We start from the raw sequence: 24,920 nt of genomic DNA, 5'->3' as shown, positions 1-24,920 counted from the left end.
AGGCAGGGCAGTGGCTATCGTCCAGCCTCACATTAACAGACATAGTGGATATAGTGACAAACTATTCTCTTTCAAGGTCTGAATTTTCCACTTTAGAGCATTATAAGAATAACACTTGCAGCATAATTGAGACTTTGCTTTTTTATTACAGATCTCACAGCAGGTGACCACAGCAAAGGACCATGTAGTCTATGAAAATTTTTATTTATATGGAAATGATACAATCATTAAAAGGCAGACGTAACATTGTTATCATTCAACACATTAGATTCTAATTTAGTGAAAATCGCCTTTAACTTTTTTGCAAATTATGACCTACAGGGATCCTTCACATAATGATTATATTGTTTCTGTCAAAGTCACGGTCAATTCTGAGATATTTTGGAAATGGAAATTAGATCCAGCATGAACTAGTGAAGTCCTGAAAGACGACTGGAGCTTCAGATGGCAGCCAATCTGCAAGTTTACCCTCCGGAAAAGAGCAAGATGGTCCATCTCCTCATCCTTACTTTGCTAAGCTTTCTGGGAGAGTTGAAGGGTTAAACTTGGATCTAAGGGTAGGATCTCAATGTATGTGAACACTGGAGAAAAGAGAAAATGGAGTTAGACGGTTGAGCCAGACGGAGCAGACGCCAGGGCCAGCACACACCTTAGAGGACAAGCCTGGAGCTGTTGCCACCTCCCACTACCAAAACAAAACCACGTGCGGCTGTAGTGGCCAAGGGCAGCCTCCTGGAACATCACGGCAGCCTGCCTGGGGCTGCATCACACAGCAGAGGGCGCGGGTAGACCACAGAATGCGGAGGGCAGTGTCACCCCCGGACAACTTCGCAGCTAGAAGCCACCGCGGGCTTGGTCAGGGCTCTCAGAGCAAGAGAGGGCTCGCAGTTCTCAAGGGCAAGGCTGAGGCCCCACGCGTCTGGCTTGTCAGAGTGCAAGGAACCACGTTTAGATTTAGACGTTGAAAAGGAGAATAAGCCAGAGATCCTGGGGTCCTGCACCCACACTGAAGAGGGCAGCACAGACACCTTGTTGCAGTCTCCAGTATGGGACTGCTTTCTGTCCTTGAGATCTGAGATCTGTCAGATCTGTCCTTGAGATCTGTCAGATCTGCTGAGATCTGTCGATATGTGAACTATTGTTAACTTCCAGCTGTTCAGGCCATGGATCTCCTGGGGGTGAGGCAGTTCCTGGGAACAAGGCAGCGAGTTCCTTAAAGGCGAGAGGTCACTTTTGACATAGGTAGGGCTATTTAAATACATATTTTAAAATTAAGTTCAGCATGCCTCAATTAAAAATCTATCTTTAAAAATAGTGGGTCATTTTCATCTATGGTAAATAAGTTAAGTAATAACCTGAAAAACCCAGTTCATTCTCTAATTTTTAAGTATCTTGTTAAACTTTATGAAAACTGCAAATAGACTTTCATTAATTGAAAATGCCCTTCATAGCATATAATTTATAGAAGTACTGGCTAGGGATCACCTTATGTTCAAAGCCATCCTCTTTACTGTGCAAACGTGTCCAATGTCTTACAGGTAGTAAAACATTTGATCTAGCAATTCAATTTCTATAAATATATCATTAGAAAAGAGTGAAGCCTGGTGAAAGCAAAGATCTATATATAAGTTAATTATTTACGTTACTGAAAACTTGAAGACAACCTATATACCCAAAGAAATTGAATCGTGATTATTTTTATAAGCTGCAAAAAAAATGAACACTATTTCTCCCCTCCTAAAACTTAGAGAATAGTGGAAAGTAAAGTGCTAGCCAGGAACTGAATTAAGGCTTTGACAGAATCCTGGATTTTTTAGAATCACATGGTAGGCAAGCCAATGTAGTCTGGAAGTCAGGAAAGACTCTTCCAAGGAAAATAATGCTCAAGATGAGACCTGATGGCAAAGTTATCTGAAGATGGGATGGGGAGAAGCAGGGGATGCCTGCAGAGTTGAAGTGTTATGAACAGAGTGAACGGCCCCCAAGAGTTTTGGAAGGTACTTTATTCAGAATATTTTGAATTGTTATATTAACATCGCTAAAAACCTGATAAGATGATAACCAGCTAATAATTAGACATAGATTTTTTCTGAAACACCTGGAAACAATTCGACTCCCATTGGTTTGTTTGCTTTTGCAAACGAGTTCCGCGTGGGTTGAGGTGCACCTTCAACACACCAGCAGCTGACAACTTTGCCTTGCCCTTCACTTAGCTCTTGCGCAAAGACACCAGGTTTACTGGAGGTGAGAACTTGGGCCTTTTTCTCATGAATTCCGAGCACGTGCACAGCCCCGGACATGCCCACAGCCTCAGGTATGCACATGCCCTTCTGGGCTCCCAGGAATAGTCAGTGTTTTCAAACACTGAGGGCTTCTTATTCCTCAGCTTTTCCTTATCAACTTTTTTTTTTGCTCCCCAGCTATTATCGCAGCTATTTTCCACATTATCTGGCACCCACAAAACTGATCAATTGTTTACAATTGTTGTCAACAATCGCCCCTGGGGAGAAGACATTTAACACTGGGTGTACTCCAAGTCACGTCAAATACAGACAGCCTTGCAAATTTAATTGTCCTAGGAACCACCAGATAGGTCAAATATAACACTTCTTTGGGAACTGATCTTTGCAAGGGTTTCAACAGCATTCTGTCACTGCCGGTTTTCATTGTGATGGAAGGTTATTTTCAAGGCTACTGTGGAGCTGGACAGTATAGGATGAACTAGGGCGTGTGAAAATGCACAAAGTTTGCTGTTCTTAAAGAAATTCAACACCTTTTCACGAATAAACTTTCCCTTGATTGCTGCAAGTATTTGGTTATTTTCCAGAGTTCTGAAAATATTCATTCTAACATTTTTTGACAACTCTCTCAGTATTTTATGGAGGAGAGAATTTTAGGAGGGCCTTACTCTGCCATTTTCCTCGACATATTTCCATTCCAATTTTTAAAACATATTTATATTTAAAAATTCTTTGAACAAATGTATGATAAAAGTTTTAAGTCTTCCTTGGATAAATGAAATCTGTAGGCACACTCCAGGCAGTTCCTTTTGACTGCTTTTTTCCTTTAGTATGGGTCATGATTTTCTGTTTCTTTGTATGTCTGATAATATTTTGCTGAAAATCTGGATATTTCAGATATTAGATTGTAGCCACTCTTGATTTCAGTTTTTTTCCTTGAGTATTGTTAATGTTTCTGTTTTCAATTTTGTTGTTGTTGTTTTTCTGTTTCTTGAGGTTTTGTGTTTGCTTTTTAGTAACTTACTTGGACTTGATCTGAGAAGTCTCTCTGCTCGGTGGTATGTTTATTATTTTACTTTTTATCCTGGTTTCTTAGGGCTTACCTCATTTTCTGCACAGCTTAGTGGTAAGTCAATGATTCCTCAGTGGTTGTGATCAACCAGCTGGACCCAGTGAAGTTTCTACTTTCTCTGCTAGATCTGTGTGCGGTTTGGGGAGCATATTCAATGTTCTGGAAGATTTCAAGTCTGCCCCAGCTTTTACTTTCCACCAGGCCCTTCCAGCACTTCCTTGAATTGACTGCAGCCTCTCAAAGAGCCAGGGGTGTGGTGGGCCTTTGCCTGCTACCCCCAGGTCTCTCCTTCCAAATATACGACCTCCCAGCTAGTAAAGGATGTGTGCGGGGCATAACTACTTCTTCTACGTCTTCCTGTTGGTGAAGGCTCTTCAGAAATACTTCCTGTCGAGGTTGCTATTATTAATGACAATACAGTGGGCATGAGTTCATCCTTTCTTCATCAGATCAAATTCCTCCCTTCTGCCAGCAAAGCTGCTAGTTTCCATGGTCAGCCTCTCCTGTTAACACTCCTGCATGAACTGAGCTGGAGGGTAGGGGAGAAAGCTCCAGAGAAAGACACAACAGACTCACATCGAACTTCAGCAGCTTCTCATAAATAAATGTTTCTTTACTGTTGTTGATCTTTGGTCAATTTCTGGAGCCCTGAAAATGTAAAGGAGTTTTTGGCAATATTGTTTAGTTTGCTTGTTTGTTTACTGGGAGGAGCGATGCTTTCCTACCTCTTTACTGTGTCCTGGTTCGATGTGTCTGCCACCCCTCCACCTGCCCTGGTCTGGTTAATTTCTATTCGTCCTTCAGTTCTGGCTTCTCTGAGTTGCTTCCTTGACACCCTTGTAGCCTAGGAGAGATGTCCGTCCTCCTGTTTCCATGGTATCATATGTGTTGCTTTATTTAGCCTTCATCAGTTCATGTTAAAAGTTCCTATTGATGTACTTGCCTCTAACACCAACTGTAAACTCCTTGAGGGCAGTAACTGTATCTTATTTTTCTCTTTGCTTCCAGTGTGAGAGACTGTGTTTGGCCCTCAAGTGCTCTAGAAATGTCTATAAAACCATTATTAGTATTGGAATGATGGTAACTTTTTATCTTCATGTGTATGCAACTAGACTGGAAACCAGTGTGAGTAAAAGCCAGTTTTCATTCTTTGTTATTTTCTTTTGTTCACAGAAATTTGTAAGATGCCGTCTATGCGATTGGCATTAAAATAACAACATTTAAAAAGATTACTTGAAGTTTTATGCTACACTGTTTGTTTCATCCTAAAATGTCGTGACGTCTCTCAACTTCTGGCCTTTACACATTAATTAATTAATTTGTGACTCTGTGCCTGGATTAATGATGCCTACCTTCCTTCCCAGGTAAACTTCTCACCTCTGAATCTCAAAGATCCCTGGGCCCAGGAATCATTTTCTAATGCATCCCTGCATCTTCACTGCTCTGCTAGGTTACTTACCCTCCCTGCATATTTCCTCTGACTGGTGTCTCCGTCACAGTGTATCACACTTGACCAAATTCCTATGTACTTCATGCCGAGGAAATAAATTTGCTTTCTTGTCTTCAGCACCAGCCATAGTGACTAATATACAGTAAGCTTTTAAGTACAGCTTTTTTTTTTTTTTTAATTATTTATTTTTATTTATTTATTTATTTATTTATGGCTGCGTTGGGTCTTCGTTTCTGTGCGAGGGCTTTCTCTAGTTGTGGCAAGCGGGGGCCACTCTTCATCGCGGTGCGCGGGCCTCTCACTATCGCAGCCTCTCGTTGCGGAGCACAAGCTCCAGACGCGCAGGCTCAGTAGTTGTGGCGCACGGGCTTAGTTGCTCCGCGGCATGTGGGATCCTCCCAGACCAGGGCTCGAACCCGTGTCCCCTGCATTGGCAGGCAGTTTCTCAACCACTGCACCACCAGGGAAGCCCTTAAGTACAGCTTTGAAATAAATAAATTATGGTATATTCAACTAAAAGCTTATAAAATAGTAAAAATATTAATAAATTTATCCAAACTCAATCTCTTAAGACAGAGACTTTGCTTTTAAATTTTCTCTCTCTCTTGATTCAATAGTAGCTTGGGTTATTAGAATTGAGAGTTTTCTTATTGACCCAGGTTACTTTTTGTTTTTAAGTCTGATGAGTTTATTAACAACTATATCTACTATGTGCCCAAATAATCTCATAGAATTATCTTTAAATATGTAGAAAGAGAAAGAGCATGGTTTACATGCAGATTGTACATGATTTTAGCAATTACAGATTTATTGTCTTGCCAAAAAATTAGTATTTTTCAACTGTTTTGTGTATGTGTGATTGACCTCAATTTATATTATAAATTCCAATTCAAGAGGTGGCATTTCAGATATTAGTCAAATAAACTAACCACCTTCAGAATAAAAGTAGAGCAAGTCAAAATTTGTAGTTCGATATTGCCATTAATACAGTATAAATCCATAGGAGAAATTACTCTATTGATGGCTTAATAGGAGGGGGATTATAAGAGGGACACTGTCGTCATGTTTACCTTTTAGCTCTGCTGAGAGCCTGAGCGCGGAAGTTCGGAGCTGCTCTGGTTTGATAATTACTCTTCACTTGTTAGTTGCATGGTCTTGGGCAAGTGACTGAACCTGTTTCATCATCAGTAAAAAGAGATTATAGAACTCAGAGAAATGCCTGGCATTTAGAAACAGCAACAGACGTCAGCTATTATTACTATTACAATAATAATAATAATAACAATAATAATAGTTATCTTCATCATCATCATCATGAATGTCTTCTTGTGGCCAAGCAGCTATGAAGTGAAAATGTTTCACATCAGGGAAACTTATAGGGATTTGGCCACTTCCTGGTAACCGATGCCTTGAAAAATGATTCTTATACATCAGACAATTAGATTGCTCCTTCCTAAGGTAAATAAATTCAGGTAGGTCAGTCCAATAAAGGCACCGAGTGCAATGCTAAAGAGAAGAAACACACATCTGAAAAGCAATAGACGTTCACAATTCATTGAATTTAAATGTCAGTTAAATTACTTCACAGTGTACCGTGTACAAAAAGACATGCTGCTTAAAAGGTAATTAAAAGTCTTTAAATGTAGAAGCAGTTTCTTCTTCCCTAAGTAATTTAAGCTGTATTAGCTTGCATCTCAGCAAGTAGCACGGAGACAAGCAGGGCATGCTCTTATGCTCTTGAAATCTGAGATCCTGCAGGGGTTTGATTTTGAAGTGTGTGTGTGTCTGTGTCTTCTTCAGGGTGGCACGCTGTTCTCTAGCAGGCACTGTGCTTTGGGTAAGCAGATGGCATCAGCGTGTTCTCAGCGTATCAGGCCCACACAGAACCCCCCGTGATGTCAGCTTCCTCCTCGGTGTGCTGTTGGCTTCATCCCTGAGCCACAGGACGCACTTTTAAAGAACAGGGTTGAGGCTGCTCAGCTGTCTAAGGGGCCTACCATTACCCTCAGAGATGCCCTTCTTAGTGGAGGTGTTTCTATAGACAAAGGAAACCATGTGAAAGACAAAAACCTACTACTTCTCAAAAGCGGTTCAGAAAAGAGCTTGGGTGTAGGGGGCTCATAGTGGCTCTTTTAATTTTTTAATTTTTCTAGAAGTTATTGGTTTAAAAATGACCAAAAAAAAGGAAGAAGAAATGACTTGTGCACATAATTCTCCTACCTACTTACACTTGGAAAAGCTGCCTGCTTCCCATACTCTACGTACAGGACTGGTGGTCTGTGACGGGCACTCTTTAGGACACAGGATCCTTTTTCCCCCAAGCTGAGCAATGTATGTCAACACCTTTAGTGGCCGTGGACACTTAGAGACTCTGCTAAGAGCTGTGAACACTTTTACCAGAAAAAGCACGTACATACATCCAAGTGGTCAGCATTCAACTTATGTGGTTCATAGGGACGCCCTGAGGTCCAAGCATTTCAAAGACCGTCCTGATGTATGTGTTTGTGTGAGCACACATCACGTGTAGCACCCTGCGGTGCAGACGTGCCTGGGTTAATTGTAATGAAAGCTGACCAAACTAGGAATCACGCTGACATTCACATGGCAGTCTGTACATTAAAGGTAACTGCTGATTAGAATAGAAGGTAGGTTAAAGCATACCTTTAGGGAACTAAATAATTAGACTTGATCAGTTGTTCTGCTTGGTGCTGAAATCAGGTAACTCATGGCGAGCCCTGTCAGGTTAAGCATGACAAGCACATTCTGGGCTTTTACAAAGGACACAGTTTCACACTGCTTCTTAGTAGTAAAGCGGTTCAGAATATGCCACCCATAATGCACCATGTAAGCATGATGATTCTTTTGAGCTGAAGGCAACTGAGAAACAGCACACACAGGAGAAACTCTGCCCTCCCCCTTTCTACCTAAAAGCAGGGCATAAATTTCCCTGTGTGAAGGGGTCTCCCTTCTATAGCAGAAGAACAGAAAACTCTTAAGCCAGAGCCGGCTTTTATCTCTGGACCCCTCACTGACTTTGGTCTCCATAAACAAACCTTCCTAAATAACTCTGATTTTCCATTAGTTTCCCCCATAGATTTACCTCCCCACGATTTACCATCCCCAGATGCCCAGACCACTCTTCATGTCTAGTCACTTCACCACGATTTATTATCCTTTGTTAGAATGGTACAGAAGCTGCCAGGACTAAGGGCCCCTTTGGGGTTTCACTTCTTTTCTGTGAAGCTGCCCATACACATGTAAAATCAACCTTTTTGCCTGTCAAATCCGTCTTTTGTCAGTTTAATTAGCAGGCCCAGTTACTGAACCTAAGGAGGTAGAGGAGACTTTTTTTTTTCTTTTCCACAGTAGCTAGATACAGCCCTCCCCTAAAAATATCAGATGATTATCAACTCTGCATCTCTCCCTCCTGCCTACTTTCTCCATTTCCTAATGCTTTCTTCTTGCATGGAAGAAGTCACTTCTTTCTGCAAGAAGTCACTCTAGCCCCTCTGCCTTCCACGGATGTTTGCTGTACAGACGTCCTTGAAAAGATGATGCACTACAGAAACTGTCACAAGACATGCAGGAGCTCCACAGAGAATCTCCACTCCCAACATCTGCTCCCCCTCGTCATCTGTTGGGATGAAAGATATTTGCCTTTTGCCATGATTTTAAACCAAAGGTGGGTGAGGGTAAGGAAGAAAGAATCAAAAAAATACTTATAAAAAGGTTAATGTTCTACCATCACTATGTTACTATGTTACAATTTTTAAACACACAAATTCATCCTCTTGACTACTTCTGCATCACTTGTGATCCAAAGGGACTGCCATTCTAAAGTGTTGAATGTAAGATGACGTCCGCAGCAAACGCTCATGCCCATTTTTTTCTATTCCATACCATTGCTTATTCGTTGCATAAACATTCAGAAATAAAGTATATGCGTATTCATATATTTGTCTCCAAAACTGGGGTAGTACTAACTATGCTGTAGATGTAAAATAACAACAATAGTTGTGGATATGAGATGTAGTGTTCTCTATTCTCTGTGGGTTTTCCACTAATTCTTGAAATATATTTGTTTTTCTCTAAGTAGAATACATGCAGACAAAACAGTAAATGTTTAGGACCCTATAGAAAATTTCCTTTAACATGTGTAAAGTATTAAATGATATCAAATATTAAAAAATAAATATATTAAAGTTAAAATTCCCAGCACTTAACACTGTACCCTTTAAAATGCTGTGGCTCTGTTTGTTGTTAAGATTACATTAGCTGATCCACGTCCTGGTCATTAAAAGTAGATTTTTTTTTAATGTCCTAAAACATTTCGCTATTGTACCGCTAAGCTAAGTTGTCCCAACATGTTCTTTAAACTACGATAATTGCATGATTAGAGACAGAAAGCTATGTCAGGCATAATTTTGATAGATTTTAACAAGACACAATACTTCTTGCATTTTTCAGACAGTGAGACGTATTTTCACCCTAATTCTTATTTGGGGCAGAAATTCTTTCCAAAATACTCAAGATATAAGTAAGTTAACTATAAGTTGGAAATTCCATAGTTTTCCTTAGTTTGTTTCCTTTTTAAATGTAATCTGAAGGCCACACTGCTTATTCTTGGGAATAACAAGTTCCAGGCACGGTCTTCTGCCTTGAACTTCTGCGTCTGTCGGGCTGCAGGCCTGTCCTCCCGCTGCCCGACCCGTCCTGCCGTTTCCAGGAGGCTGTGTGCGAGCCTGTCTCCGGCGACAGGTCCTCAGAGCCTCGCGTCTCCCTGCAGCGCGAGGGCCTCGGGGGCCTGAAGCGGCCTCAGCAGTTTGCCTTTCTGGTGTCACCAGGGGCTGCCACCTGGGGCTGCAGGGAGAAGGGCTTTGCAGCTCAGTGTGCAGCTATTCTGACCCCAGAGACGGTGGCCTTGACCTTGTAGAGTGTCAGCTTCCACGGAGAGGTCAAGACTCGAGGGCCCTGCAGGAAAAGGGAATAAACGGACCCACCTTGTACGGCACAGACCACGCAGCCCCTGCACGGCCTTGAGCTCTGGAGGGGGCGGCGAGGAGCCCGCCGTCCGCGTGCGTAACTCGGGCCAGCGAGATGCTCGCCCACCGAGGGGTCTTGCTGCAAACAGCAGCCCTGGGGGCCGCGGCGAGGGCTCTGGGGCCTGCGGTGGAGACGGAGGGGGTCTCAGTCTGCGCGTTGTGACGCTGGCCTGATTGTCTACGTTACTTCCCTCCCAGTACCCTTGATCTGGGAGGAAACCTCATAGACACGAAGCATAACATGACTAACGTCTTAATTTCTTTCGGTACCTGGAATACTTGCCACTGATCCGTTTACTGAGCCACGAATTCCCTTCCACTCACGCTCGTGGCTACGTTTCACGGGCGGGCGGGCGCCAGGGGGGCCCGGGCGCAGCGTCCTGCCGCCCTGCCCGTCCCCGTCCGCGGCGGCGCTCCACGAGCCCGGGGCTGGCCGCGCTCCCTGCGGTCCGCGCACGGCAGGTCCGGCCTCACCGCTGCCCGTTCCAGACCCAGAAAAGCGCCCGCGCGGGGTCTGCAGGGAGCAGCCGCCCAACAGCGTTTGCCAACTGACCGCTGAATAAAGGGACGAAGGAACATAGTGCAAGGAGCAGTTCTAGACAGAATTTCACAAGACGCTGGGGCTGTTTCAATAGAATAGGAGTGTTCCTTATACACACAAAGCCTGGTTATTAAGATCTTTGAAACTTGCGATCTGAAAGCATGCTCTTACCATGCAAGAGCATCAGAAGACACAGAACAATTTTGCTCTGCATATATATATATATATCTCCTAGATAAAATCATTGGTTATGGAATCTTTGTGTTGCATGTTTCTGTTTTCAGTAGAGACGAGAAGCTAGAAGGAGGAAGAAGAGAAAGAAGCGGAGAAGAAGGAGGAAAAGCCATGACAGAAGCGCGGGGAAGCAGAAGAGGAGAAGGAAGCTGGAGCAAACATGAAGGAGGCAAGAAAAAAATAAGAGTAAGCTTGAGGAACAAACCTTCGGATTTTACACACGGTAAAAAAACATTATGGGAGTTTTCGGCCAGCATTCTTCATACCACTTTGGAAAACCAGGACTCCTCTTGAACGTGACAATCTGTATTCAGAGGAAAAGAAATATAAAATTTCCAACTAAATTAGGAGTGTGAATAAAAACATCGAAATACAAAGATGTACAGAAAGTGCATTTGCTTGGTATGAAAATATTTCTCTGTGCCTTCATATCCATATAGTGTATGTTTACGTGTGTAGGTTTTATACAGGAACTATACGATTCAAATTACACACACATTCTACAATTATTCCAAGATTATAACATAAGTTTGGCCTTTAGTTATGAGGTTCTGCAGTGCAAGGATCTGCTTGTTGGGGGGAACAGCTTACTTTTCTCCCAGGACGAGGGGTTTACTTGGAGCTCAGGATGAATGTACTGTTTTCACACATCCGAATGGGGGAACAAGAGGGGAGAATTTCGAGATTAGCTGGGGACAGCGTGAAGTTTCTGCAGCTGACAGTCCCCTTTGTCATTGGGTTGAGAAGGAGAAAGTCACCAGGGATTTTCCAGGGGGCTGACCACGCACAGGACAGGCGTGTGCCTGCTTCCATGGACTCTCTTGGGTATGTACCAGCCCAGGTGTCCACTGCTTGCCCGTCTAGCCGTGTCCTTCCATTGTCAGTTTCCTAGTGGGACAGATACGTAGGCAGTAAACGTTCTTCCCAATTCTCCTTCTAGATAGTCAGACTGTGGAGCTCTCTAGGTCCAGCTTTTCCACTTAGCGATTAGAACGCTCGGCCGACTCAGAGAAGGAACAGGGCAGAGGAGTGGCAGTGACCTCACTACAGGTTTTAGCTCCAGGATCCAAAGTGCCTGATCCTACTTCTTCTTGGGCTTCCCCTTGTGAGAGTCAATACATTCCCCCACTTTGCTGTAAAAAACTCCAAACTAACAACAAAAGGAAGTACGATTGAATGTAAAAAGTGCTATAGAATGGTAAGCTGGGCTTTTAAATGTACTTAGTTCAATTGATTTCATTACAGGAAAAAAGAAATTTAAAAAGTCATCAGGTGTTACAGAAGCAGAGAGGAGGATGTGACCAACTCATTCAGGTTGTTTGGAAAAGGATTCATGGAAAAATGTGACATTTGGACTCCAAATAAAATGTATCATTTCAGTTAGTTACTGACATGAAACAAACTACCCTGAAACTTAGTGTCAAGAGTCTAGGTCATCTAATCTCAGGTGGCCTTGAAGTATGTCTGTGGCTAGCTGGGGGACAGCTGGGGGACGGCTGGGCTGGGTCAGTGTCAGCTGAGAGGACCCAGCTCTGCCCCTTTGTGATGTTGTCCTTGTTATCCAGGTGGGAGAAGTTCAAAAGAGAACCGAAGAGTTCAAGGGTTCTTGACGCCCAGATTTGGCATGCACACAACATCATTTCTGTTGCTATTAGTAACAGCAAATCTCAAAACTACCTCAGTTCAAGGGGCGGAGAAATAGATCCCAACTCTTTATGTAAACCGCAGAGTCTCATAGCAAAGTATGGATACAGAGAGGTTATTGATTAAATTTGTTAATTCAATCAATCCACTAGCTAGGTAGATAATATAGATAGATGTGCTTTACACATGTGTGTGTTTCTGAGCCAAAGACTGTCATGCGGTCTATTGTGTAGACAGATTAGAACACAGCATATGGTTGCATCCGTGCCAGAAGTTTGTTCTTTCATTTAAGGAATTATGACAAAGCAATAAATCAGTGTGAAAAGACAACAATATTTATATTATATACAATCCATAGTTATAGGAATCCATCACAAATTTATATTTTTATACATTGCCTTTGGCATTGTGTTTGGTTCCAATCATTTTGAAAAATAAATATATATGTATTAAAAAAGCAAAGAAATGAAAAGCTTTGTGTTTACCTGTCTTTTGCCTGCTATCAAAACCTGACTGAGTTTATGTTTGGGATGATCTTACCTAAAATAAAAGAGATAGTGTATCTGAACTTTACATGGAGGGACCTTGGAGAGAACTTCAAAGATATTCAGTGGTCATCACCCAGAGAAGCATGGTGAGAATGTATTTTCACCTCACTCAAGTGGCATTTTGCAGGTGATCTGACATTTTTTTGTGGCATTTACAGAATTCACTCTTGGGTAATTGGGAGTATACCTCTAAGAGGTCTTCCTCGTGAGCAGCTGGAAATTTAATATCACAAGAGGTGTGTGATATGACAACACATGTTAAGATGTGGAAAGAGCAAACAAACAAATATAAGCCCAAAGAGAGAGTCTCAAGGAAAAATTACATGTATTAACCTGAAATCAGGCTACATCTCACACGGGAAACTCTATATAGTGGGTCCTAGAGAGAATAACAGCAAAGCAGCATTTCTTTATCATGTACATGTGGTTAACGGTTAATGATCTCCCTAGACAGAGTAAGACAGAGTAGGCCAGGTAATTTCCTCTCTTTTACACATGCACACACACACACCCCATATATTATGAACCATAAAACAAGCACCTAATTTAAACCATTATTTACATTTTTTGTCTCTCCCACACACAAAATAATGCAAATGATAGGAAAGATATGTTGATGAAATTGCTCATATAAATAATATAAAAGTCTGAAAATACATTAAATGTCCTAAAACAAAGGTATGGCCAATTATGTTATTTCCACATAAAAAGCCTTTAAAAAGTGATTATAAAGGTTTTATAATAACATAGAAAAATCTTGCATATTGTGTCAAATTAAAAGTATTAGTAACAATTGTAAGTATACTGTGATACTTAATGGGAGGTGGGATGATACAATGAAACATGTTTAGGAAAAAATACATTAAAATTGTGATGTAATTTGTAAGGATGTGCCAGGTTGTTTTCTTCATTCTCTTCCAATTTTTCCATAGTCATTATATTTGTTGTTATAATAGTAGAGGCATTTACAAATAAAAATAATTACTTATCTCTTCTTTCTACAGAAGCGAAAATCATGAAAGTGTAACAAATGTAGATCAAAGAGAATGAGGGAAAGGTTTAGAATAAAATCTGTGCCCATGCCCTTACTTTTGTTTTTCCCAGACAATGAATAATTTTAGTAATTTTAAACATGAATATCCATCTAGTTAATTAGACTGAAGACTTTAATTATAGAAGCATATGAGGTGAATCTCTCTAAAAATAAATCCTTATTAAACCTTGAAAATGCACCTTTGATAGTTTCAAAATAGATGAGCATATTTTCTGAAAGCCATTGTTATAAAAAGTAACCATAGTATTAAAGCTTTTATTCCTGTAAATAACAAATATTTCCCAGGTTTGAAGAGCAAACACAACATTTGGTTTAATTTTGTACTCTTAGCAATTATCACAGACTTTCTGCTTTTAATCATTCTATTACCAACCATTCATGGAGCGCCCACTGTGTGCTGGACACGGTTTTAAGGACGGGGCCTCACAAGTCGTCCAGGCTATCGCTTTCCTGCAGCCTGGGTTGCAGCCGGAGAGGAAAATCAACAAGAAAAAAAACGCTAATGTGTCCCCAGAGTGATACCTGTTATAAAGTCATTAAAACAAATCGATGGATGCTCAAAGAGAACAGGATTGTTTGAACAGGCTGGTCAAGGGAGGCCTCTTTGGTAATACGACCTGTAAGCTGAGACCTGAAGGAAAAGAAGGGCCCTGACTTGTAAAGATCTGGGGTGGGGCGGGGTCGTATTTCAGGTTTGGGGGGTGGCACAAGCGGAGTTCCTAAGGCAGGACTGAGCTTGGCCAATATGACGACTTGGGATGAAGGTGATTCAGGAGGAGAGGGTGGTTGATGGGATCAACATCAGGCTGGCAAAGCTGGGTGTTATCCCCAGTGTACTGGGAACCCCTGGGAGGGTTTCAGCAAAGGCATGACGTGGAAGGATTCATGTTGCCAAAAATTCATTCCAACTGCTGTACAGAGGAACCAGGGGAAAACTGGCTACCCTGAAATAAATTAGTGGACTACGGCGTTCGGGCAGATAAGAAATTATAGCAGCTTGCACTACAGTGAAAAAAGTTGTCCTAGCGGAAGTGGGTGGATTGGGAAATATTTTAGGAACAAAAGCAAAAGCCCTTGCTGATTCCCTGGGCGTGGTAGATGAGGGAGGATGAACACCGAGATGAGTTGTTGGCTCTGCACTTTAACTGGGTGGTGGCGGGGAGTGCGTTTACTTGGTGAAGAGTGTGGTCAGAGGAACAGCTTCACGGGGTTGGGGACCTGCTGATTCAGGCAGGTCAAGTTTGAGATTCTAGCAAGCATTCAAGCACACATCTTAAATATGCAACTCGTATCTCTATATGTTTGGAGCTCAGTGGACAGATTTAAGGGTCAGTGTCATATAAATGATATTAAAAGCAATGGCATTTGAGATTGGATGAGATCACTTAAGCAGATAATGCAGAGACAGAAGAGTAGTGGCCCAAGAACTAAGTCATGTGGGGTTTCAACATTAAGGGGTTTGCGCTGGAAGCTACCAGCAAGGAAGACTGAGGAAGAACAGCCACGTGTGAGAAAACCATCACAGCAGCTACAGGAAGACAGTTTCAGGGAGGGAATCACCAAACGGATCAAAGTTTGCTCTGGAGTCTGGTAACAGGGCTGAACTTAGTGAAGGCAGAGTCATGACCAATGGATCCAGAAATAAAGAAAGCACTGGTGACCTTGACAGAGAAGCCTAGTTAGATGGGTCTAAAAGGAAAGAGAGAAATGTAAAATGGTAAATGAGACCCTTTAGACAATATTTCCAGGACATTTTTCTGTAAATGGTTGGGCACCAGTTGGAGGTATCAATATCATATTTATTTATTTTTATTTACATATATAGACATAGGCATGCATCCAGTCATGTACATACACGTGTCTGCGCACACAGACACGACACACGTGTGTTTTTTTAAAAAGGAAGCTACTTTTAAAAAGCATATATGTATGCTTATTAGGAAGGGTGTATATCACTAGGCAGTTTAAAAATATTTACTGTAATAAATACGGTGAACTGATAGTATGTCCTTTAAAGATAGTTTTATTTTTTGTCAACGGTTAGCAACTTGCCACAGTGTATGACTTGATGACCTGTAGACAAAACCTATCGTGGAATTTCTACATCCTTGTAACAACTATTCACATGGATGCACTTTGAATAAAGCAATGTTCCCTGCTCGATGCTAATGAACAGGAAAGTCCTCCAAGGCACTGTTTCTGTCTGTCGGAGAGGCGTGGGAGGGAGCACGTGCCATACGTGGAGCTCCCAGCCATCTGCTGTCCATCAACTCTACTAAGTAGGTTGCATTATTTCCATTTTGAAATGAAGAAATAGACTCAAAACAGTTTAGTAACTTACCCACTTAGCAGAAAGTAGCATTCTTTCTCAAGCAAGTTATGCTCAACTTCTTTTTATGAAAAGAAAAGTAAAAAATAAAAAGCTAAGGGCTCAGGGAACCATTGTCTAAAATGAAATCTCCCCCACGGGGCAGTTGTGGTTAATTTCCTGAGTTTCTCTGACCTCCACTTGTTACCTCCCCTGAAACAAAAACCACACAAATCTAAACGATGGATTTTTTTTTTTTTTTGTAGTCAAATGGCTACAGCAGTTTTATCGCTAATAGCCAAAGCCTGGAAACAACCCAAATGTCCACCAACTGGCCAATGGATAAACAGATTAACCCACGGATTTTTGCACTTCAGTTAATTTGAGGTGAGTGGAATTCTGAAATTACATCCACCTTTTTCGTGTAACTAAAGTCAGTTGAGCTCAACTAATACAGAAGGAAACACATGAGGTTGTTAGCCAAGATGTGAGAAATGGAGACCTGATTGAAATAAAGAGGTGTTTATTTGGAGTTTGTTGGGACTGCAGCTGGGGAGACACAGATTCAAGAAGCACTTGAATTGTGTCCCCGACTACAAAATGGGGGAGGCTTATAAAGGAAAAACAGCAAGGTTACAGTTGGTTCCATGAGTTGTTTATGAAGAGTTATAACTGGAGCTGGTAAGAAGGCTGCTTGTCAAGCAAGGGTCGGTTGGGGTCTGAGATGGTTGCATAATCACAAGTCACCTTGAGACCATAAGGTTGCACCTGGCAGGTGCTGTTCTGAATACGGCTGGTGGTGTCCTGGGATCTGGTGCAGTTCAGAGAAAGTTCAAGTTCTCAGCGGTGCAAGGATGTGTCTGAGACCAGATCCTTAATGGCCTCCGGACTCCATATTTGTACGTCTGGTCTGATTGCTCCATTGTAATTTCAGTTTGTCATCGAAGTCCTCTAGACTTATCTGATGATGACTCAGCAGGCTAGAACACCTTGGCTAAGGAAAGGTATGTCTTGAGGGAAGGTTCTTACATAAAAAGGGGTCAAAACAATATTCAACTCAGCAACATTTCATTAGAAAACCCACAGAAGGAAATAAATAGGATGATTGTTCCAACTCAGCAATAATTGGTAATAGTTAAGTAATATTTAGTTGCACTTGAACACAATAAAAAAATCAACTTGAAATGATCCTAGACCTGTTGAAACCATGAACTGAGAAGGGTTCAGTCGTGGATATTGGACTCATATAACCCTATCTTTAACAGGAGACACGAAGTAAAGCACAGAAATAATAAAAATATGTTAATCAAAAAATTTATGTTAACCCTAAATTACCTATCCACTCTTGAAATTGAGGTGTAGAAATAGCAACCAAAGGATACTCCATAGATAATAATACCTATTTTTAATAGAAATATACCAGGGTATATGAAGTTTTTACACACATTGTTTGCGTATGAAAATTCGAAGAGGTTAGCAGACATTTTATGTATGGAGTCAAAATGACTCAAAATAGGAGGCTGGGTGAGTGACACAGGCAGTGTCAGAGTTTCACATACAATGACTGTTACTCTAGATCATATTGGGTGGAAGTTTTGATTTGCATTTCAAACTCCCTCCTCCAAAGGACTTCAAATTGTTTCCAGAATGTTTCACCAGCTAATGTTTTCTAAGATTCTTACACTGTGAAGGAATCCCAGTGGGCTGGGTGGGTGGAAACTGTATTCTAGTTTTGTAAGCAGTGAGATTGAAGGACCTAGTTTCGGATTCACAGTAACCATGCGAGGGTACAAAATTTTCTTGTGAAACTTATGCTTCATATATTGTATTGTTTTGGTGATTTACATTCACATGTTCCTATGTTTACATTATAAAAATAACGATAACTTAAAATAAGAATGACAATTCACATTTAAAATAAGCTTTAAAAAACTGCTTTAAGGGTGAAATTTCTTAAAATATTTCTAGTTCATCTCAGTTTATCTGTCCCCTGGTTTTGTGTACTTTGTTTATATTCATTTGTAGCATCAGATGTTAGACTGCCTTTAATTTTCTTCATGTTAATTTCCATAACTGGTTACACAACTTGATGAAGACAATTTGGAGTAGATATTGCTTCTTCAAAAAAACAAAACAGAAAAAAGACATCAAACTAACATAACCTTACTGGGACTGACAGTTCAAATTAATCAGCTGTTTCTGTTTTCTTTTCCTGGCAGAGAGAGAGGGAAGGGGAAGGACCGAGGTTCTGCACCCACGTCAGCCAGCGCTGGGCAGGGAATCTCTTCCTCCAGGTCTGAAAAATCAAGGGCATATGTTTCTAATTAGTCACATCCTTGTGTTCTGCGCCTCATTTAAATGCGGTTCTTTTACTTGATGCGTTACATTTCTGCGATTGTTCTTGTTTCTACATGTCCGGAGAAAATAATTTAAGCCATCAATTGCATCAGGTGGATTAAGTTCTGCGGGGAAAATTGTCTTCACCGACGGGCGAGCGAGGTCCTCGCTGGAGGAGGTTTGTTTCCGTCCTCTAACAAAAACAGCACTTTCTGAAACTTATTTGTGGAGATGACACGTACGTGCTTGTGCACATCCCAGAGCCATGCGTTTTGTCTACATGAGTCCAAGGGAAAAGGGAAACTGCCTGTACCACCATGCTGAGCAATCCGTCTACTTTTACACGGACCGTAAAGCAAAACACACGCCTCCACATTCGCCCCAAGGAACAATATCCTAGGGAGCTTCGTGTGTCTCGGAAAAGCCAGACGACTCCATCCGACGCGGTTTCAGAGGCCCACCGGCACCTGCCGCCAGCGCCCCCGGTCAAAGGCCCGAGAGAGGGCGGGCGACGCGCCCCTCTCGCTGCGCGTGCAGGTTCCCGCGCACCGACCCCCGCGCCGCCTCCCCACTGACAGCCCCGCCTCCTGCCCCCCCCCCGCCCGCCCGCCCCCCCCCTCCCCTCCCCTCCCTGCGGGCCTTATCCGGCGGGAGCCGGCCGGCAGCGAGGCTGGGGGCCACCGGGACGCGAGGGCGCTGCGGCGGCGGCGGCGGCGGCTCGCAGTCTAAGGAAACCCTGGGCTTCCCGGACTGAATAGCGCGCCTGTCCGATCTGCACTTCCAGGGACCCCGCTTCAGGCCCGTTTCGCCTCCGGGGCACCAGAGGCGCCGCGCTGGCCGCCCCACCAGCCCGGTCCCGGCAGAGACCCCCGGGCGCGGCGCCCGCCCCTTGGCTCGGATCCCCGGGGCCGGCGTGGAGGCCGGCGCTGCGCGCACGGCTCCCTCTGCTGTCGAAATCCGGGCAGGAGAGATCCGAGCGCCCGGCGGGAAGGGCGCCTGGCACCCGCTCCGCCCGCCTCGCCCCGCACCCCGCCATTCCTTCCTGAACTCCCCCCAGGTCTCCGGGCGCAGAAGCCTGCGCTCACAGTTTCGGTGCCGGGAGCGGTGGGCCGGGCCACGACCCTCGCCCCCAGCTCCATTTTCCCTCTTGGCTACGGGTCCGCGTGGACGTGATTTTGACCAGTTTCCTAGCAGGTTCAACGCAGAGTATCTCAGTTCCCCGCCTCACCCCACGCGCGCTGCCGAGGGTGGGTGGTGGAGCCCTCGGGGGCCGCCCGAAGGCACCCACCCCGCCCTCCCCGGTGCGGGGACCAGCGGCTGTGCGAGCGGGTGCAGCGGGCGGACGTGGGGTCTGTGCGCCGCGGGAGCGACGGGCCGGCGAGGCCTGGGGGCAGCGAGGAGAAGCCGGGCTGAAGGGCGGAAACCCGGGCCGGGGGCCGGCGGGCGGCGCGTCGTGGCGGCGTTGAAAGGGCGGGGACAGCCGAGCCTCCCCGCTGACTTTTTCGTCCCCGGCTCGATCCTTGAGCACTCGGCCTCCCCCGCCACCCTGCAGGGGCCGAGGCTGCAGGCGCTCGCCAGCCCGGCCCCGGGAAGGAGCCCGCGCCCGGCGCGCGCCGCTGCCTCGCCAGCCTCGCCTCCCGGCGCTCCGGCGACCCGCGTCCGGCTCGATCCCCCGGCGGCTCAGCTGGGACCCCCAGCCAATCCAGCAGCCTTTCGCAAGGTAGCGGGGCCTTTTTCTTTTTCTTTTTCCTTCATTCTCTGCCTTTTCATGTAACAGTAACCTGTCGTTCCTGCTTGGAGGGTCTAAGAAGAATCCACGATCGCTTTGCTGTGTCTAACCTAGGAATTTCAAATGGGGCTTCTCAGAATTCACATCTGGTGCCCCTAACCGGCGATCAGGATTGTGGAGTCTTCCAAAATAGCCCTTTCCATCTTACGTAATGAGAGACCCAGAGAAGCTCTGGCTTTTCCACGGTACATAATCTATATTTACTCTCCCCCCCGACACACACACACACCCGCTCCCTTTCCCGTGCGCGTGTGTGCGCGCGCGTGTGCGTGCGTTTCCTTTCGTTTCTAGCATTAGGAAACTCGTTCGCGGCCACTGAAAAGTCAGGAGGGGCTCAAATCTGATTTCCCACGGATTCCTACCTCCACCGTCAGATACCGTCCGGAAACGGTGCCACCAAATAAGCATGGGGCTGTGATCCTGGAGAGCCAGCGCACCCCTACCCAGAGAGGAGGCGCCAGAGGAAGGCGAGCCCGGAAGGCGAGCAGCCGTTCGCGTTGGCTGGCGAGGAAAAGTGCGGCGCGGGGCCCGGCCCGGGCTTCGGGCCCCTGACTTCAGCACCGGAGGGGATGGACAGCGTCTCCGGACCCGGCTGCCGCCGCCGGGACCGGACTGCGCCGCCGCGGGCCTCGCCGAGGGCAGCCCGGCTCCCCGCGCCTCGCAGCTAAGAGGCTGCGCTCCCGGTGCCCCCGCGCCCCCCTCCCCGGCCGTGACCGACGGAAAGGAGCCTTCTTTTCCCTGCTGCGACCCCCGAGCAGGGCTCCGAGGAGCCCTCCTGTTCCACGGATCAAACTCTCCGCAGCAACTTCGAGAATAATTTCCTCCGGGGGCCAGAGGGATAGGGGCCGAAGAGTGAGGCCGAAGTTCTCGGAGCCGCTGAGAAACCATGGGCTCTGCAGTCGGGGTCCGAGTGCTCCGAGGCCCACGCTTCTCCAAATAAACAGGATACTCGTGAGAGGATTGCACCTGTTCTGGAAATAGCTTTGCGAGACGAGGTTGCAGACCTGCTCACAACCTGACGTTAGAGAAACTGGAAGAATTCCAATTCCCTTACTTGGCCGGTAAGTGATAATACTGTTATTTATTGCTTGTTGATAATTCAAACGGCTTCCCCCTCCCCCCAAGATTTTAACAGAAAGATTAAAACAGTATTATTTTTTCCTTGTGGACTAGACGATAAAGAATTTGATTTTTACATGGTTGTTCCTGCATAATGATCTTTGGGAAAATCTTGCCTAGTAAAGCAGTTGGATATTTTACTTCTCTGAAGTCCGTTGTGTGATGAGAATATTAAAAATTATATATATATATATATATATATAAGCTTCTATCAGTATAGTAAAATCTTAGTTGGGTATATTTATTGATGAGCTAATATCTTTCTGAATGTGTGTGTCGTGTTTTCCCCCAAAATGATACAATCTGGCATTTTTTTTTTCTTGGCATTATACTTGTAGTTTAAACTGATCCTGTCTGTGTTACATAGTGTGCAAGCCTCAAAAAGTTGCTAGTAGTGATGGTGTAACCATCTCTTCTAATATATTTCATATGATTATAATGTGCCAGACTCTGCGCAAGAACAGACACATGCGTACACACACCTGATCCCTCTCTCTACACCAACCCCGAGTATACCTGCACCTGTGGATCTTACCTAAAGAAAAACACACGTTTTCATGCAGTGTTGTTTTTCCAGCCTTTTAAAGCTTAAGATTACTTGCTCAAACCAGACCTGCCAGAAGGCAGAAAATGAGAAGCTTTAGCGTGCCTTTTTAGGAGAAAGGGTTTCCATAGCATTCTGACTTCTTAGTGCTACAAAATACATTTGTCACTGAAATCCCAAAAGTGATGAGGGGGCCAAGAGATTCTTGATGAACCATAAGCTTTAAAGTCTTAATTAAATCTATTTTCCGTTCATTCTTACTTCTGGAGTCTTCCCCTGGAGCTTCAAAACTACAGTCTTTCACAGTGACCTTGATAAGCATTCTGCTTTAATGAAAAGGTTCACTGGGTAAAGGCAGTTGCACAAATTTACAGCCCATGCCTGACATTTCCCGAAGAGCTCGATGGGTTCCGATGAGCACATTCAGTGAGTGGAGAGCTTGCCTTGGCAGGACAGACTGTGACAATCCTTTAAACACACGTGACGCTGTAAGCATAACCAACCCTGTGGAGAGAGTTGGGCCCTTTGAGAAAGCACAGTTCTTCGGGTTTTCCTTTTAATTTCTTAGGTCATCTATAACTGATAATAAAATACATTTCCATACCTACCCTCTTCTCAACTTCATCGCTAAAATCCTCTGAGGCAGTTAAGATGGTCTTGGTTGCTGCGGTGAAGCGCCCCTGTTTTGCGTTGGCTGAGAGCAGCAGTTGCACCCTGAGGACACATCGTTCTCAACTGTCACTTGCCACTTGCCATGAACCTGCTTGCTTAGCAGAAAGGGAGCAGAGGCGTCCATGTCACTGAGCTCCTTGGGGGCTCCGTGGCCCTGTACAGGTCGGAAGTGGTAATCTCAGGAGGAGAAATGCACTACTGACTTGGGTTCCTCGCCAGGGGACCTACAGTGTGTCCCTGGCACAGCCTGCTTTTGTTTGTTTGCTTGTTTTCCTGATCTGAGATATGTGAACGTGAAATTACCACATGGACTGATGAAGCACGTTTTAGGAGAGTTACAGCCGACTGTTAGACTCTTAGTTTGGTTGTCAGTTAATAGCCCAGACAGACGCCCCTGGTGGGCAGAGCATAAGATGGAAGCGGAGGACGTGTTCCAGGAAGCAGGTCTGTGGGTACGTGGCCGCAGTTACCTTCTCCGTGGCAGAGGGGGCAGGCTTTCTCCAAATGTGGCTCAAACAGCACAAAGTAAGAGTTATCCTGGCCTAATTCTTTTGGAGATTTGGTTACAGAAATAAATAACTCATTCACCGTTCCAAGCTCAGGCAAGCTGCCTGGAAGCTCTCGTCAATCCTTATCTCTGGGGAAATGTCATTACATTGAGACAGAGCTTTGTAACCCAACTTAATGCCTGTGGAAATTCTAATCTCTAACTGCCCCTGCCCCCAAAAAAGGAGTGGGTGGGCTAATGCAACCAAACCTTCTTTTTGCACAGAATCACCTGTCTTTAAAGAGAGATCAATACTTAATTCTAGGACATCCATATCCCATTAAAACAGCTCTTTTTCCTGATGGTTTTTTGGTCTGTTAGGATGCATGAGGTTCGGGGAGTACCAGACACAATATTCAACACCCCTTCCCAGAGGAAGGAGTTTTGTTGGGAGGGATCAGTGTTGTTGTGTTGCTTATATTTGAGACTCAAAAAAGAAAAGTGAAATAGGATTGCACAATCAGGAAAATGTAAAGTGTATACCGTATAGGACCGGAGGATAATTAGAAATGAGCCCTGGAATCTGTTCAATTCCTTTTCTTCTTTTAACAAGAAATGGTATGTATGAGAGTGGGACAGAGAATTCTGGCTTGAACCTTTAAATTATAAAAATATTATAAAAAATCAGTCAATTTTGTCTAGACCATCTAAATATGAATTGGATAGTCTAATGTAATTATTGACCATCAGATCCTAGTGGATTTGAATGTCCACAGTTTGCCTTTGGAATTGCTTGCATGGGTTTGAACCAAGTTATGTACATAGTTACAAAAAATGTGAAAGTGAGAGGTGATTATTATGGAATTTAAGAAGGCCTTCAAGAATTGACTGTTATTTTCATACCAATTAAAAGATATAAATTCCAGGCAAGGAACCTGCTTATTCACCCAATTCTATCAGGAAGGCAAAAGCCACTAGCAAAGAAAAGTGTATCTTAAGCCAGAAGTTATTTCTACAGTTGTCAAACCGCCCCCGAAACCCATCCGGTGAGTCATAGACTAGCACTCAAATGGAGAGAGACCTCTTATTTCGTATTTTTGTCCCGTTTAGCTTAGCAGAATGAGTTGTACGTGGCATGCATGGTAAGAGACAGCATCCTGCAGTATAAAATATGTTATGCATCGTGACGTAGCAGAACAAGGACTGTTTGACAGTCAGAAGATGGGGATTCTTGACATGCTGGTCATAAGAGCTTGTTCAAGTCCCCCAACCCACTACTTATGGGGATACTTTACCTACCGGTTAAGCCGCAATCCTCTGTATGTGGTTGACAGCTAAGTATTTGTGGGATAACTGAATAGATGCGTACTCCGTGGAATATTGGAAAGTCTCGATATGATGCTTTCAAGAGTGTTTTGGAAACTTAGGTGCTGTATCTTCGAATTACTATAAATAATCTCCAGTAGCAATCATTCCTTCCTTCATCAAAAGAGTCCCTTCTGATTACTATATGGCGACGTGCCTCTTACATTTAAGAGCTTCAATGTAGAGAATATAATATTTTCTCATTAATTCAGCATCAATTTTCTTATATCTCTCAATGGAAAAATATTTTAATGCAGGGAGGACCTGATTTTAAAATATCTATTATTCAAAATTGACACCATGTTTTATACCAAACAGTCGAGCCTAGGTCAGCATGACCCAAGCTCATTTTAATTACAGCTGACCCTTGAGCAATGCTGAGGTTCGGGGGCACCAACACACCATGCAGCTGAAAATCCACATATAACACTTGACACCCCTGAACTGCTAATAGCCGATTCTTGACCAGAATCC

At 44.0% G+C, this 24,920-nt stretch overlaps 1 protein-coding gene across 2 annotated transcripts in view; it reads left to right on the top strand.

Annotated features, from left to right (window-relative positions):
* Positions 1-19,430: 19,430 nt before the first annotated feature.
* SNTG1 (syntrophin gamma 1) overlaps positions 19,431-24,920 on the top strand; it is a 478,079-nt gene continuing 472,589 nt past the window's right edge. For both annotated transcript variants that reach the window (XM_082363008.1, XM_082363004.1), the window contains exon 1: positions 19,431-21,320. The gene's annotated coding sequence lies outside the window, so the exon portion shown is untranslated. The remainder of the gene's footprint in view (positions 21,321-24,920) is intronic.

The sequence above is a fragment of the Balaenoptera borealis genome (assembly GCF_965194805.1).
Source record: "Balaenoptera borealis genome assembly, chromosome: 17".
Classification (NCBI taxonomy): Eukaryota; Metazoa; Chordata; class Mammalia; order Artiodactyla; family Balaenopteridae; genus Balaenoptera; species Balaenoptera borealis.
The sequence above is the reverse complement of the archived record's forward strand: the minus strand, read 5'-3'. Positions and strand labels throughout refer to the sequence as shown.